This window comes from Vulpes lagopus, chromosome 1, assembly GCF_018345385.1.
Source record: "Vulpes lagopus strain Blue_001 chromosome 1, ASM1834538v1, whole genome shotgun sequence".
NCBI lineage: Eukaryota > Metazoa > Chordata > Mammalia > Carnivora > Canidae > Vulpes > Vulpes lagopus.
The window spans coordinates 39,564,757-39,582,759 of NC_054824.1; positions in this window are offsets into that span (position 1 = coordinate 39,564,757).

Genomic DNA, 18,003 nt, shown 5'->3' on the forward strand with positions numbered 1-18,003 from the left:
CACATATCAATGCTTGGGTGAGCTCCCTGGTTGCCAGTACTTCATGTGTATTGTCACATATCAATGCCAAGAAAGTAACACCATCCATGATTCCATGAGGAGAGGACAATTGGAAGGTCCATTTGTGGAGCATTCCAGACTCTGCCCTCTGAGCCTCTTCTCTTGGATCTCTATTAAATCTTCCTTTGGATCTAATAAACCAGAACTGTGAGAATAGCAGCTTTCAGTGAGTTCTTTGAGTCATTCTAGTGAATTGCTGAACCTAGGGGTGGCCTTGGATCTCCAAATTTGCAATTGGTATGAGAAGTAAGGGCAGGTTTATGAACTGAGCTCCTTCTATTATTGCAACAACATGGGAATCCTGGAACTTGGAACCATATCACTGGTAGCAGGGTGAGCCAGGCAAACAACAAAGATTATCAAGGATTATGGGGGAAATAAAATAGGAGGACAATGGACACAGATGAGCTGAAGAACATTCCTTAGTGAGGACTGATGGGACTTTCTGAGGTTGGGTGGGAGGTTTAAACCATCAGCGTAAACAGAAGCCAGTCAGATAAAGCCCATCATAAGGAGGATCGTGTAAGGGGACCCACATATCTACTGATAGAAAAATGTCCAAATTGAAGACTTGGTCTAATCATGAAGGGACTTCCAGTGCTCTCAGCTCTTTCAGTAGGCTTCCAAAGGGATGGAGAAACCTAGTTTCAGATGCATCTCAGAATCCTAATGCCTTTCCTGCTTTTCTGGCTTGCCTTTCCTTTTTACCCCAGTCTTCTGAGAAGGCTTGGGGGAGGCACAGTCTAGATCCTAATTAGTTAAGAAAACCACCCAGCATAGGCCTAATTGAGCTAGTTATTCAAATCTAACACTCACTCAAGCTAATTTCTCTAGGACCTTCATGAGGAGAAGAAACTGAGGGAGTCATATACTAAGACCATCTATTATGTTGGGCCATTAAAGGAAGTAATGTGGAATCAGGCCACTATCAAAATGATGCTCAGAATCAGGAACAGCACTACAGTACCTTAACTGGCTCTCCTCCATATCTGTCTATATCCATAAGTGACCACTTACCTGCCCATGGGACTTTGCATTCTGGCTCATGACATTATTGACATAATTTGCCCAAACTTCAATGACTTCATGAACCAGAAGCCAGGGTGTTAAAGTCACAACTGAGATGACTTTCATGAAGCATCATAGTTTCCTAAAAACAAAAACCCACCCAGATAGAGACTTCCACCTGCAAGTCCTGAGAACCAATGGAGTCTGGGAAAACCTACTCTGAACATGTCTAGAACTCCACAGAGCAATGCTTCCTGAACTGTGGTCCCTGGACTAGCAAAACCAGTATCACACGGGAACTAGTTAGAAATGTCAACTCCCAGGCTCTACGCAGACCTGCAGAATCAGGAATCTGGAGTTGGGGTTCAGCCACCCATATGTTAGCAAGCCCTTCAGCCAGGTGGCTCTAATGCATGCTCAAGTTTGAATCATTGAGGGGGTGGGAGGGCCCCTGCCAGAACAGGGGAAGAAGAGGATGGTATATATGGCCTTACCACTGTCACTGACGATTAAAACTTTTTATGTATTTATTTTTAAAAATATCTTATTGGGGATCCCTGGGTGGCACAGCGGTTTAGCGCCTGCCTTTGGCCCACGGCGCGGTCCTGGAGACCCGGGATCGAATCCCACGTCGGGCTCCCAGTGCATGGAGCCTGCTTCTCCCTCTGCCTGTGTCTCTGCCTCTCTCTCTCTCTCTGTGTGACTATCATAAATAAATAAAAATTTTTAAAAAATTAAAAAAAAAATAATAAAAATATCTTATTTATTTATTCGAGACAGTGCGCATGAGTGGGGGGCAGGGGAAGGGAAGAGGTAGAGGGAGAAGCAGACTCCTTGCTGAGCAGGGAGCCCAACAGGAGACTGGATCCCAGGAACCCTGGGATCATGAAACATCTGTGAAGGTAGATTCTCAACTGACAGCCAGGTTCCCCAAAAGGCTATTTTTATTTATTTATTTTTAAAGATTTTATTTATCTCAGAGATACAGAGACAGCAATAGAGATAGAGAGAACATGAGTAGGGAGGAGAGAGAAAAGCAGACTCCTTATTGAGAAGGGAGACCAAGGCAGAGCTTGATCACAAGACCCCAAGATCATGACCTGAGAGGAAGGGAGTAACTGACTGAGCCACCCAGGTGCCCCACCAAAGGTTTACTTTTTAAAAAATAAAGTGTTGGGATCCCTGGGTGGCGCAGTGGTTTAGCGCCTGTCTTTGGCCCAGGGCGCGATCCTGGAGACCCGGGATCAAATCCCACGTCGGGCTCCTGGTGCATGGAGCCTGCTTCTCCCTCTGCCTGTGTCTCTGCCTCTCTCTCTCTCTCTCTGACTATCATAAATAAATAAAGTTTAAAAAAATAAATAAAAAAAAATAAAAAATAAAGTGTTAAGATAGTAGGAGGAAGGGAAAACTTTAAGTAAAATAATAAAGGGAGGGGGTAAATTTTATCAGAGGAATTAAACAAGGAATTAAGAACAGAGAGAAGGAAAGAAAATAGAAAAAGCAAACTTTTTAAAACTTAAGTAAAAGGCAAGATGTTAGCAGGAAACCTGAACAGGAAAGATTTGGGCAAATTAAATGAAGCACCACAGCCAGAACTTAAAACCGTGTCCAGGATTTCAGCAGGCTTGTGCTTGTGCTATGGTTCCACCACCCACTAGTTAAATGATCTCTCTAGGCCATGGTTTCTTTATCTGCAAAATGGGTAGTATTGCTGTGAGGATTCAATGATATACATGTTAGAAGTGCTTAGCAGAGTGGCACATAATAACTACTAAATAAATATTTTTTATTAGAAATAAAAATATATTGCTAAAACAATGGCACCACTAAACTGGCAAATTCTGATGTGAGTCAGGGTATATTTGTAATGAAACACGTAAAAAGAAGCTGCGACTGGGGAAGAAGAAAAGAAGGAAAAAAATTGAGAAAAAAACCAGTTGAGACAAGGGATTAGGTAATATGGGATCCTAATGAAATCTTTGGTGGAGCTGGTTTTGTGTATCCAGCCTCTCTCAGCCCAGGCTTGATTCAGATTTTTTTTTTCTCAATGCCTTGGAGGAGGTGGACAAGATCCCTTTCAGCTGCGCTTGCCTCCTGGCCCATTCGGGAAAGAAACAGTTCGGGCTTGTCCAGCACAAGGGCGCACCGCTGCACCTCATCTCTGAGCTCAGCTCACTCCGGAGGAGCGGTTGCTGATCTGGTTGGCCTAAGACAGGGGCACGGGGGCCGACAATTACTAATTGGCAGGCCCTGCACCCCAGAGGCACAATTAGGCTCTGCCTTCCTCTCTCCCCTCCCTCAGCTTCCAGCCTCCACTGGGAACTCCAGGCCGGAGGAGCAGCCCTGCTGGGTAGGCCCACCTTGCTCCCATCACCCTCAGCTCTTGGTGGGCCCTCTGCACTGGCAGCTGGTAGATAAGGGACTAGATTTTTCTTGGACTGTAGCAGACTTAGTCTCCTTCCTGCCTCGCCCTTCAAAGTGCCTATGCTCAAGGTCCCCAGGTTTACATGGATGGCGGAAGGGGGCCCTTTTCAAAAATGTCAACCTAGCTGTGTATTAGAGCTCAGCTCTGCAGTGGCAGTAGTTGCCCAAGTATTAACACATGTGTACTGTTCCCTTGGGAATCATTAAGCTAGGCAAGAGTTAGGCTTTTTGGGGTTCCTGGCCTTATTACTGACAAAATTTCACCTTTAAGCCTAATGAGAGGCTGCCCCCCTTTTTTAGGGGGAGGGGAGAGGGTCTCTGTCAAGGTGGGTCCTGTCCCCTTTATTAACCACAACTCTTGTGCAGCTTTCACAGCCCAGACATTAAAGCAGCAGCAAGTGGTCAGCTGTGTGCCTGTGAACTTGGGTCATTTAATTTATGAGTGCTCAGACTTTAAGCTTCTATATTTAATACTTACAGGATGCATCTATAGAGTGGTGGAAGTAATTATTTGTTTCTAAAATATTCATCCAACAGGCATTTGTAAAGCACTATGAAAGGCACACAGTAAGCATACTAATGTGCCATCTCTGTGCTAGGTTGTGGGGACAGGAACCCCACCATAGAGGGGCCTTATTCAAAACTGTTTTGAGGAGGTATAGTTTGGTTCACAGTGTCTTTCTCAAGAGGGGAAGAGGAGCTAACAAAAGGAGACCATAGGAGTGGTTCCTAATTTTAGGAATTATTAGTAAGGTTTGACCTGCGAGACAGAGCTAAAGTTTTTGTTTCATCTCTTCTGGCTTCAGGTAGGCTGGGGAAATGCCATGGTAACATTCGTATTTGTGCCTATACTTAGGGGTACAAAATGAAGCACTACCATAAAACTTCAACACTTGGTTCTGTGTGAATGTTCTGTGGATCTATTTGATTCCATGACTGGCTACATTCTCTCTCCCCTATGTTCATTCATGTGCCCTGGCCACCTCACCTTTTTCTGGAGCCCAGTGCTGTCCAATTAGCAATATGATCCAAGCCACATATGAATTTTAAATTAGTAGATTAAAAAATAGAAAAGAACAGATAAAATTATGAATAACACATTTCATTTACCCCAGGACATCCAAAATATAGTTTCAGCCCATCATCAATATAAAAATTGATGAGATCATTTACATTCTTTTTTCTTTTTGTATTAAGACTTTGAAATCTTGGGCAGCCCTGGTGGCTCAGTGGTTTAGCGCTGCCTTCAGCCCAGGGCCTGATCCTGGAAACCCGGGATCGAGTCCCCTGTCAGGCTCACTGCATAGAGCCTGCTTCTCTCTCTGCCTGTCTCTCTGCTTTTCTCTCTCTCTCTCTCTCTCAGGAATAAATAAAATACTTTAAAAAAAGACTTTGAAATCTTGTGTGCAGTTTACACATATAGCACATCTCAGTTCTAAGTAGCTGCCTTTCAGGTGCTCAGCAGCCATGTGGCTGGCAGACAGCTACCAGCCAGCACAGCTTTGGCACCTTCTCTCTTCAATTTTCTCCCTTTCTCCACTGCAGTTTTCCCTCTGCCATCCTTCCCTCTCTTATATAACTTATATGCATGTGCCCATAGGCTATTTAAAACTTTAAAGAAGCCATAGTTTTTATTACTTGTGTCAGAAATGTAAGATTGCTTATTATCTCATTATTATTTATAAATTGTGTTTGTATAACATTAACAAGTATGACCTTCGTATCAACCATGTGAAGCAGGCAGAGCTGGCTGGTAGAGTTTAGTCCATTCAGGCTGCTTTGAAAAAAATACCATACACTGGGTGGCTTATCAATAACAGAAATGTATTTCTCACAGTCTTGGAGGTCAGGAAGCAGAGATCAAGGTGCCAGCATGGTCCGATTCTGATCCTGACTTAGTATATCCTCACATGTTAAAAAGAGCTCTTAGCATTTCCTTTCCTTTTCTCCTGTTGTCAAATGTGCTTATTAAAAGGGGGGAAAAAAGAACTATTTTTCTCTGAACCTACAGTCGTGTGCCATATTACATGGGGTATAGTTGGTCTGGTAAATACCCCTCTCTCTCTCTAATTACCAGGAATCTGATGCTGGCAGCAACGAAAGGGAAACACAGAGTGTCAATAAATCCTTGGGCCCAAAAGAGATTACCTTCTCTAAATATTGACTAGCATTTTCATAGAGTTGTGCCAACTACAATTGGAATTTCACACACTGTGGAAGTTAATCCTCATGAAAACCCCCCAGGTAGTTCTTATTGTTATGAGTGACAAAATTGGGAAGGGCCAAAACTGAGCTCCTGATCTTCTGATCTCAAACCCTGGCCTCTCTTCCACCAGTTTGTGTTTTTGCATAACAATGACCACTTGATTGCTCATTTTTAAAAAATGTGTGCAAATCAGTCCTATTCTAACTGTCATGATTCATTGCATGTTCAGAGGCCAAAAGGGCACCCTGCATTATCATCATCATAATAGCGCCAGCCAATGCTTGCTGAATACTTACCGTGCTATTGTTCTAAGAGTTTTACATATATCAACTCATATAATCATGAGGACTTCAAATTCTGAAATAACTTACATTTACCCAACTCCTATTTATGCATTCAACTCTTTTATGTGCAAAAGAATGTTGTTTTGGGGGGGGGCGGAATGAATTGGATTCAAATTCAGTCTCTTATTCTTACTGGCTGTGACCTTAGAAAAATGTCTCACTCTCTGTTACCTACTTTGCAAGGCTGTTGTGTTAAAGTATGCCTAGTGCATTGAACAGAACCTGGTTCATATTAGCTCTTACCCAGCAGCTCTTAGTTTTAGGAATGATGGCAGGAGGCAGATATGGTGATCATATTCACTTGACAAGTGATGAAGAAGTTTAGATAAGTAAACTGTGAGTTGGTACCTAGGATATGGACTTGCTCAGGTCTCCTCATTCTGAGACAACTCTTTTTCCCAGTGGGGGGTTGGGGAGGGATGTAACCATCCTCTTGCTAAAGTTGACCTGGGTCTCAGGGAACTGTGCCTGGCAGACTGTTCCCACACTCAGGTTTCTGTGCCTTATGACTACCACTATCTAAATGATCAAGTGCTTCTAGACCCTATAGAGTGACAGCACCTTTTGGAATTTGAGGGCTTTGGTTTTTTTGGTTAGTTGAAGTGTGACTCTAAGCAATTATACCATAGTTTGGGAATGATGATTCTGCTGGCTTAATTGCACTCTATTTGAATAGAGTTCCAAACACTTTTCTTGTAAAATAATGGACTCAATTTTGCAGCCCTTATGCTATTTCTGCTTCAGAATCAAGTCTTCTTAATGAGCTCCTTTTTTGACTGAATCTGTGTGGGTAAATTCTTGGACTGCAGCTATAAACTCCTGATGGGCAAAGGGATAAGGGAGCTAACACCATATTCACTTTGTTTGAGGGATTCATATTCCACTTATAACACTGAATACATGTCCAAGCCATGTCTTACTTAATTTGAAACTCAAGAAATAGAAACTAATAAATGTAGGCACTTCAATTGTCCAACTGTAGGCTCATAAATTAATTTGTTACAAAAATAACATACTAATTCAGGCCAATGGACTACCATATTTAGAAGAAATTGCACCTAAAATATTGGCAATGTTCTATTTTAATTCTTAGATTTTGGAGGACGGGTGCTCATATAACATGTGTTTACCTACAGGGATTAGACTTATTTTGAGATAGACAGGAGATCCTTTTTTATTTAAGAAGATATAGTAAAACTTTTTGAACCCTATGCAATGGACTAAATGTTTGTGGTTAGGTTAGGTGAGTAGCCTTCTCTAGAAGGGGATCAGTGCCCTTATAAAAGGGACCCCAAAGAGCTCTCTTCCTTTCTGCCCTTGTGAGGACGCCATGAGAACTCAGCAGTCAATAACTGTGATTACAGCTCTCACCAGACACCAGATCCACAGGCACCTTGTTCTTGTATTTACAAGCCACCAGCATTGTGACAAACAAATGGTTGTTATTTAAGATACCCAGGCTCTGTGACTTTTTTATAGTATTTTGAAGGGTGGTGGAATATGCCACTGAAAAATATGCCACTTTGGCATTAGATTTGTTCTGAGTTAAAGGCACATGAAAAACAACAGGTATAAGAAGCACCCTCTGATGCTTTCTTTTTCTTCCTGGAAACAGGAGTTAGAACTCCCATGTGAAAGATGTCCTCCCTTTACCAGGAGGAAAGAAACATTCTTATCACCAGAGACAAAGATCTGAGGCTGAGGAAATTCTGTACAAACAGACCTTGCTAAAATAATTCTTATCTTCCTTTAGCCTCCCTACTATGTTTTAGTTCCCTTTCCACAATACCTCTCTGTTCAACCTCACATGAAAGCATAGGTTTTGCCACTTCTTTGGGCTCTTCATTTCCTGATGAGGGCTCCTATATTAAATGCATTGGTATGCTTTTCTCCTGTTAATCAGTTTTATGTCTATTTAATTTTTAGAGCCTACCAGAGACCCTAAGTTTTGCCTTCCCTACAGTTTCTGAGGAAACTGTAGTTTCCTTCCTCTAGTCAAGAGAGAAGGTAAAAATTTCTTCTTGTCCCTTCTTTTCCAGGTTCAGATAGGTAGGAGAAAAAAACAGTTGTTCAATGAACATAACAAAATGAGTACCTGCGTGGCTCAGTCGGTTAAGCCTCTGCCTTTGGTTCAGGTCAAGATGCCAGGGTCCTGGGATCAAGCCTATATCAGGCTCCCTGCTCTGTGGGGAGTCTGCTTCTTCCTCTCCCCGCCCCCAACGCCCCTCATGCTTGCTCTCTCTCTTTCTCAAATAAATAAAATCTTAATAAAAAAAACAAAAAACAAACCATAGTTCTTTGGATTGTGACTCTTGTGAATTTGGTTTTAGTTACCCATTGACCATTGATCACTACCAGGATATCCTACCCTATCTGTTCCCTGCTGGCCATAGGTATCACTTTCCTCTTTGTCTCATTTTGTGTGCTGTGAGCTTGGCTTGGCTTTCTACCTGCCAGGGTGTACAAATTGGGCCTCTGGCTATAGCAGCCAATGGTCAGATTGGGGACTCTGGGAATTTGGTGGAACAGAAATGAGGATTGCACATCATTTCAGCTAGCATCTTACCAACAGTTACTGGTTCTTAGAGGGGATTGTCTAACTCTTCTTTCTTTTGGTGTCTTTGGGAGTGGCTCTGGGTCTTGAGAGGGCTGCATCTTTTGCAGCCTCTTTAGGGATGCCTTTTGATACCATCATTAATCCATTAAACGGCCTAGTGGTTTAAAGCTATTAAAAGGCTTCCTGGTTTATATTGTCACATTGAAACAGATATACTTTGGAAGACTTGTACTTTTATATCTAAAAGGGTTTTTTAGAGATCTCTCATCTTAAATGTACTATTGTTATCTATAAGAAGATCAGAGTTGAAAGAAAAAAATTAATAAGGTAAAGGTGAGAATTAGCTCTTATATAAATTAGCAAATTATGTGTTTCTGTGTTTATACCCAACTCATGGTTAAAATTTAAAATTAAAACTATAGGATCTCTTTTTGCAACTGTCTGTATGTTTATGTCTGCATATGTTATGTACATGTGATTTTTTTCTGCCTCCAGATGATATTGGCAAAATTAATTTGTAAAAGAGCTCTGTTTAATTGGCTTAAGAAAAATAAACACTGGGCAGCCCTGGTGGCTCAGCGGTTTAGCACCGCCTTTAGTCCAGGGGCTGATCCTGGGAGTTCTAGGACCGAGTCCCGCGTCGGGCTCCCTGCATGGAGGCTGCTTCTCCCTCTGCCTGTGTCTCTGCCTCTCTCTTTCTCTGTGTCTCTCATGAAATAAATAAAATCTTTTTTTTTTTTTTTTTTTTTAAGATTTTACCTATTTATTCCTGAGAGACACATGCAGGGAGCCCGACGTGGGACTCGATTCCGGGTCTCCAGGATCAGCCCCTGGACTGAAGGCGGCGCTAAACCTCTGAGCCACCAGGGTTGCCCCAATACATAAAGTCTTTAAAAAAAAAACCCACTATAAGAAAAATAAGCCCTGTATTAATATAAAATAAGCATTTCATTTAAAAATTAAGTGTTCATAAAACTCTCAGAAATATAGAAACTAGACCCAGTGTCTTACAATTCCACATGATCTGGGATAATCTTCAGTAAATAAAAGCTTGTTTAAGCTTGTTGGCTTAATAAAAACAGACATGTCTTCAGGTTTATCAACATTAAATATAGTACAGGCATACAAATTCTTCTGCCTGGGCTTACTAGTCAGGTAAGCTTATATTATCTCTATTAGATGTTTTTAAGATTGTAAATGTATAATTTCAACCTAAGAACAAAACATACAGTAAAAGATAAGCTGATTAATGTATGTCAAGCATGACAGGAAAAAAAGAGTTAGAGACAACAATGTGTTTTAACTTTTAGGTTCTTTGCTTCTGTGATCTTTGAAAAACATTTTCCTGATTTGTCTACAAGAAAAATAACTTAAGGTGATGGATAGCATTGTTTAATATCTCGTGAAATTTTGATGAATAATTCAAGAATAATTAAGGTGAATAATTAAGTGAAATGAAAAATAAGTGAATTAACTGGATGGAATTGGGATAAGAGTTTATAAACAAACATTTTCAATAATGATTATGTTTTGTAAAACATATCTGCATAAAAATAGATTCTAAAATCTTTTGGTATCTTGAAACCTTAAAGTTATACTAAGTTAAGTTAAATGATGAATATTCATTGAATATCTAGATCCTTTCCAAATAAGATAAAATACTGAAACATGAGTGCTAAACATATATTTATCTATTTTTAAAAGATTTTATTTATTTATTTGAGAGAGAGAGAGCGCGAGAGAGAGCACACGCAGGGGGTGGAGGGCATGGGTGGGGAGAGACAGAGGGAAAAGCAGGCTCCCTGCTGAACAAAGAGTGCAACACAGGGCTTGATCTCATGACCCTGGTATCATGACCTGAGCCAAAGGTAGATGTCGAACCAACTGAACCACCCAGGTACCCCAAGTTCATCTATTTTTGACTCCTTAAGTTTTATAAAAACAGAAGATATTTGAATCTAATAAAGATGTTCTTTTTTTGATCACACTAGAAAACAGTACTATGAAAAAATAGGTATCTATAAATTGTGAAATTGTATATTCATAAAATTTGCTAGTTTGCCACAGAATGCCAGTCTATGACAAGCAATCTATATATGTAAATGAAAGTACTAGAAACCTTAAGAGTGAAGAGACAATTCTGTATGCAATGTTTGCAAGGAAAGTGGGATGCATTTTTTATTTAAAAAAATGTATGAAAGACATGTTTTCATTAAGGGAAAAAGAGACTAATTTTGTCCTAAAATGAAATGACTGTTGTTCAAGAATTGAGAAGTGGAAAAAGTAGGACAGAACTTAAGTGATTATAGAAAGTTGCAGAAGGTTTATGGGGAAATATATTTGTATGTTCCAAAGTCAAAGCTAAGATTAAATGTATTTATGTTTTTAAAATGAGCTCAATAATATACTGATACAAAAACAGTGTTTGATTTCTTTTTCTGTTAAAATGACAACGTTTCTTAGATTATCAGTCCTAGGTTAAGAGATTATATAAAAGGTTTTAATTTACCTTTTGAGTAATCTGCCTAGGAAAAAGATTGTGGGTCTTATTAAAAGAACTTCCTGTGCTTCATGTTAGCTTTATTTGGCCTTTGATTATAAAACTGAGTCTTCTCAATATTTAAAAGCTAAGGTTTTATTTTTCTTAAGTATTTTACTTCCTGTATTTGTCTTTAAAATCTTTTATTGTCACTTTGGTTAGGTGGATAACTTGATACTTTTCATAGTGATCTCTGATCTGCTTAATCAAGTGTTCAAACTTTTTAACATTTTAGACAAACTTCCCAAAATCAAATTCTGAATAAAGTGTTTGTGATCTCAAACTAACTTTGGAATTTCCTAAAAGGTCCCTGGAAAAATTTCAAAAGATTTGTTCCCTTGCCTTATAAAAAGAAAGATGTGAAACTAATTAGGCTTATTTGACATGTTAAATTACATGGGAAACATAGTTAAATAGACATGCTGTTTAGCCTTCTTTAGGTTACATTTGTATGAGTATGTGCTACTGATAGAAGTATTTTAAAGATTGTATAAAATTCATAAAAATTTGTCCATGTCCTTAATATCCATATAAACAATCATAATTCCAATTATTATCTTAAAATGTTAAATGCCACAGAAATAATCAAATTTCCTTGTAAATTACATCACAATGAACTCTCACCAGATAATTAATCATGGCTATTTTTGTGTCTTTTGTCATTCACAGATAGTTATTTTTTACTCTGATGCCTCTCTGAAAGCTTTGGCAATCAACTGCAATCAAAAGTGCTTCAAAGAGATTCGAGGAAAAGACTTGGACAAATACCCTGGAATACAGGTTTCAGTAACTTTAAAATCAAACCACTTGGGACGTCTGGGTGGCTCAGCGGTTGAGCCTCTGCCTTTGGCTCAGAGCATGATCCCAGGGTCTGGGATCGAGTCCCACATTGGGCACGCTGCTTCTCCCTCTGACTGTGTTTCTGCCTCTCTCTCCCTGTGTCTCTCATGAATAAATAAATAAAATCTTTTTAAAAAAATCAAAACAGTAAAGTAAATAAGAATTTCTAAAAATCTGGGGCACTTGGCTGGCTCAGTCGGCAGAGCATACAGCTCTTGATCTTAGGGTCATGGGTTCAAACCCCATTTTGGATGTAGAAATTGCTTAAATAAATTAAAAAAAAAAAGAATTTTTAGAAATCTATGGGTATTTCAGGCAAAGTCTGGTGGCAAGTTCCTGACTTGGCTTATTAACCTCTATAGGCTTTTATTTTATTTCATTTTATTTTCAAAGATTTATTTATTTATTTTTGAGAGAGATAGAAAGAGAGAGACAGACAGACAGAGAGAGAGCGAGAGAAGAGGGATAAAGGGAGAGGGAGAGAGGATCCAAGCAGACTTAGCACTGAATACAACAGCCCCATGCAGGGCTTGATCTCATGACCCTGAAATCACAACCTGAGCCAAAAACAAGAGTCGGCCACCTAACTAACTGTGCCATCCAGGCGCCCCAACCTCTCTAAACTTTTAACATCCAATCCAAGATTTTTTATTAAAGTTCCAGCAAAGTAGACTTAAAAAGAGCCTATATGATAATTTACTATTCTTGTTGTACTTACATAAATAATCAAACCAAACTTGATGGGAGTCAACTTGTTTTACAAACAAATTAGTCTTCTTTGATTATCTTTAATAAAAATGGGGGTAATTTTAGGAAGGAAATTCTGTTTCAGTATAAAGTACAACATACTCTTATGTGTTGTTGAACACTGCCATGTTCATGGATTTTAAATGTTTTCTTCTTTATAAACTGGCTCCTACTGTTTTGTCCCCTTTGTTAATTCTTGTTTCCAATTTCTTTCCCACCCTCCTGACTTGGCATCACTAAAAACCAAAACTGCCCTTTTATTGAAGCCTTGCAAGCTGAAGCTGACTGACTTGATATCAGTTTCAAAGATATCACCACAACAGATCACATATGGATAACTTTCATGCCTGCTCCTATGTAAGTCACTCAGAAAGTTCACTCTAACATCTGATGCCATCACTAGAGATATTCAAACAAACCAAAAATAAAAAAATTAAATCAATCAATCAATTGGATTGCCAATGCTTGTCCTCATTCTACCATCTAAATCTGCTTCAAGCCCAACATCTAAAAATCTTGACTTTTGAGCCCTCTGGACTCAAAAACTGAGTACTTAGAGTACTCAAACTTATGGTTTATTTTAATCATTACTTTTGTTTTTCTTCTGTTTCTATAGAAAGGCCTCTCATTAAATGCCTGCTACTCATACAATCTAAGGCCCAATTTAGATGCCCTCCCCCTTCCACACACACCACTGACCCCTAAAATAGGATGAAACCATTTAACTGAACTGACCTATTTTCAAGGCCAAGAGACTGATTCAATGAGTTACGGAACTCTACCAACTCAGCTTCTGGACTGTGGCATCAGTATTATCTTGGCAAGCAAAAATAATCTGTTTTATGTATTTTAACTTTCTATAATACAAATTCTGAAACATGTAAAAATTGGCCCAGTAATATAAGGAACCCCGTGTGTAATCTCGTAGCTTCAATTATCAGCTCATGCCCAGTCACTTCTGTTGTACATGTATTAACTATAGTGTTTAAAATACTTTAATCTACATTATCTCCTTTGATTCTTGTAACAACCGTGAAAGGTAGGTTGTGTAGTTTTACAGTAAAATTCTATTGCTAACAAATAATCATTTTAATGTAAATGCCAATTTTTAAGATAGTGAGGGAAAAGATATAAAGGGTGCTAGTATATCCTTATCTATGCTTTATTGGGTTTTTGTGTACCCTAATTCATTAATAAAGGGAAAAGGAGGAACATGGGCATGTTTTATCTTCAGCTATTATTCAAACTGAATGGAATTATTTTTCAATGAAATTGTTAGGATGAACTGCCAATTTCTACTTTTCTAGAAAACCACTTTTACTGAATAACCTTGATCCCAACCTGTCAAATGAAAATGGGATTTTACTCAACAAATTACTTCTCACATCACATTTTGTACATAATAGCTGCAAGTGTCTAAAATTTTAAGGAAGCATTATAATTTAGAACAATTCTCGACCAATTGTGGTATTTGTAGAGGATCCAGATGCAAGAAAATAAACCAAATGAGCCATTTAATTTGTGGTTTGGATGTCATTTTTCTGACAGTTATCAATGAAACTGTCATGTATCTCTGGACTTTGGGGCTATTAGAATTATTTATTTTGGATGTCGCTCTTTCACATAACTGATATTTTAACAGAAAGTTATGTTCACCTAAATGTGGGTATTGATTATCAATACATTCACAATACATTATTACTTGCATATGAATTAGTTCTGATTCTCTTTACCCGATCTGCATGTCCATATCATGATATAGCTATTTACAAACACTTAATTGCGTATAGATTCTTTTTCCTTGATCTCTTTCTTACTTGACTAAGCATACTTAGGATGTCCCCAGATGCTCATTTGAAGGTTGATTTAGTCACAATAGCAGAACCCCAGGCTCAAATGTCAAATCGGATCAGTTGTATGCAGTGCACTAATCGGACTGCAATCTTTTTGCTACAGAAGTCACAGTTGCATATTACTCATCAAGGCAAAATGTAAATGTTTAGTGATTATATGATATGTTTTTGTTAAGTCTCCAGATGGTTTTGTTTTTTTGTTTTTTGTTTTTACCTTTGTTTATCTGAGAACAACAACTGAATGCTGATGAAATGCTGCGGCTGATGCCAGCAATCTAAGGCTTCATTAGTACAGATGAAGCAATGCTCACTTTGTTACACAAATAATTAGAGAGATTAAATGAAAATAAACACTGAGAGGATGTACAGAAGCTCAGAAGTTAGGTAATTATTTTAATTACTCTAGTGACTTCTACCAACCTTCATTATCAGCCACAGATCAAGTTTAAATTTTTTTATGTAAAAATATCATAGACTATATGAAAAAGCACTACAGCTACCCAGTGATTATGCTTCATAAAAATGGCATTTTCTTCAAGGTTCCACTAAGAAGAGTTGTTTCCATTCTACTACCTGATAAACTCTCTACATATTTTAAAAGCATGATAAATTTTTGCGCTTAAAAGTGTATTGCCCTGGTTTTATGCTTCAAATGGACATTCTTAGTAATTTTGCGTCTTTATCTTGACTCAGATTTGACTATGAAAGATGTGGGTAAACATTTTTGAATCAATGAATGTAAAACAATATGGCATATTCAGTCACTTGAAATCATTGTCACTTGGAATCATGTTATCCTTATTGCATGATAAACTGCACCTTGTATTTGGTAAATATTTCTTTATTCCTCCCACCTCACCCCTGCTGGGAGAAGACTACCAACACCTTCCAGACAGGAGGAGGCCCTATTTAAAGACATTGTCAGTTCCTTTAGAATGGATCTCATTTTTTTCCTGTGTGATGATGATTCTGCAAGATCTCCCAGGTTAAGATCTTCTTTTGAACAAGTGTTACTTGCATTTAAATACCATTCATTGTCTGCATAATAACAGCTCCTCTGCAAAATACTTTACCTAACTTATCCTACTTAATCCTTACAAGATTTCCATGGAGTATGTAACTCCCTTTTCCAGGTGAGGAAACTGAAAGACTCACTGACTGTAAAAGTTGCTCAAGTGGCCCAGCTGGAAATCAAACCAAGGTCTGGCTGACTCCATGAACCATGATGCCCCCAACAGATGATTGAATGAGGTATACCTGGATGCAAATGCTGAGGAAGGATAACAGAGAAGATGACATGACCTCCTTGAAGTGACCCTGCTAGTTAAGCATTGTGTTGTATGACACCTGTGAATTCCGAGCACCAGTTAAAATTTCCAATTCCAATATTTGATTGATTTTGAACGTGTCTCATCTGTGAATGGCCCTGGTTGCTGGAGAAGCAATGAGGAATGGGTTTTTACGGAATAGTAAGAATAACCAAGAATTCCCAGCTAACAAAGATTAGTGAAATTTTAAAATACAATTCAGTAACTGCTTGAGCTTCACTCCAGCTCATACACAAGGCATTTCTCTTCAACTACATGAAAAATTCCAGCAGAAAGAGCAAGACTTCAGTATCTTTGCAAGGGTTGTCAGGTGTGTGTGCTGCTTTCTAGTATTTAAGAGAAGTTTTTACTAGGCTCTCTCCCCCACCTACCCGCCCCCAAAATACTGACATTGGTTTCAGGCGGTCCACCCCCAGGTCTGATCATGACACATTTTCCGGAGGCTGCGTTATACTCAGAGGACCATTAGGTTAGCCGAGAATAAGGGAAGGCGTCTAATGGATTGTTCCCTATGTTAGGGTGCCGCTAACCTGCCACGTTTATAGTGGGAGTTGTGGCTGATACCGGGAGGTCCAGACAGAAGGCGAGCCCTTGCGGTGGGGGGCGGTGGAGAAGGGAGTGCATGTTGACTCCATAAATCTCACCCTCGGGTTTCAGACTCTGAGCCGGAAGTTAGGGAAATCCACAAGCGCCCCAGTCCCGGATGATAGCAGGAGCAGCAGAGGTGGGGCTGTGAGGCTGGACTCCCAAAAAGGCTGGAGGGGGCGGGGTGCAGTAGCCTCCCTAGAGCTGTCCAGCGCGCCCTCATACAAAATGCACGGAGGGATTTAGTTGTGAACAAGACCGAGCAAGACAAACAATCGAGAGAAGATGAGCTCAGAAATTACTTATCATGGGCTGGCGAGGGGCAAGGCCTTCCAGCTCTCTTTGCAAGCACCTCCCTGCGACGTGACTATGAAGCGTGGCCCCTCTTCTTTCTTTCCCGTACATTATAGACACCAGGGACCTGGCTAGTAGGTCCGCCCAATAGAAAAGGTCCTAACTGAGCACCAATTGTTTACTCCTTGTCTTCCAGGCACTGTCATGGTTCCATTACGTCTTCGTAGGCTCTGTTAGATTTTGATTGCACGATGTCTTCAAGTAGGAGAGCCAACCCCTCCCGGTCGGGCTGCGTCCAGAGCGACGTCCTCAGGCCGCGCAGCGAGGAGGCCACGGGCTGGACTCCGGGGACCCACGTTCCATTTCCAGTTGGCCGCTTGCCTCTGACCTCGGGGAAATTAAACCGAGTCTCCGGTTCCTCATCCATGAAATGAAGGTGATTCTACTTTTCAGGCCTCTCTAAGAGGATCGTCGGGAGGATCAAACTGAGTAATTCTGACGACAGCGAACCATAGGGGAAATGGGAGTCCGAATTACTGAAGGAAAAATAAGTTAAACATACTCAGCTGGAGTTTTAGGAACCGCCCCCCCCGCGCGCCCCGCGATCTCCCTGCTGGCAGGCAGCAAAGCAACCGTTTGGATGGATTCTTTGGGATGGGCCATCTCACGTGCCGAACACCTCTGCGTGGCACCTCTCCGCCTCCCAGGGCTTCTGTAGGTCTCTGCCTTTCTGCTAGTCCAGCTCTCGGCTGCCGCCGTTGGGTACACACCCGGGCGCACCCGCCCTGCAGGTGGGGGCCCGGGCAGATCCTTTCCCCTCCCCGCCTCCCTCCCCTCACTCCCCACCCTAGGTCTCCCGAGTTTTCCCGCACGTGAGTGGGGTTTCCTAGCTGATCTCTCAAGACCTTGCCGTATTTCAGAAAGCTCAGGGCGCGCGGAGAGCGGCGAACGCGCATCCCTCCAGCCCTTCGCGCAGGTCGTGCGGCCCCCGGGGACCCTCCCCGCCCCCCCCCCCCGCCGCGGTGCAGCAGCCGCCTCCAGAGCTGGCTCTCGGGGCCGTCAGCGGCACACCCCGCGGAGAGCCGGGCCCCCCTCGCGACCTCCCCCTCGCAGCCCCTCTCCGCCAGTAGCAGCGCTGCTGCCTTCCCACAGGAGGGCCGGGAGGACGCTGGAGTCTGCGGCCCCCCGCCCCCCCGCCCCCTCCGCTTTTTCTTTCTT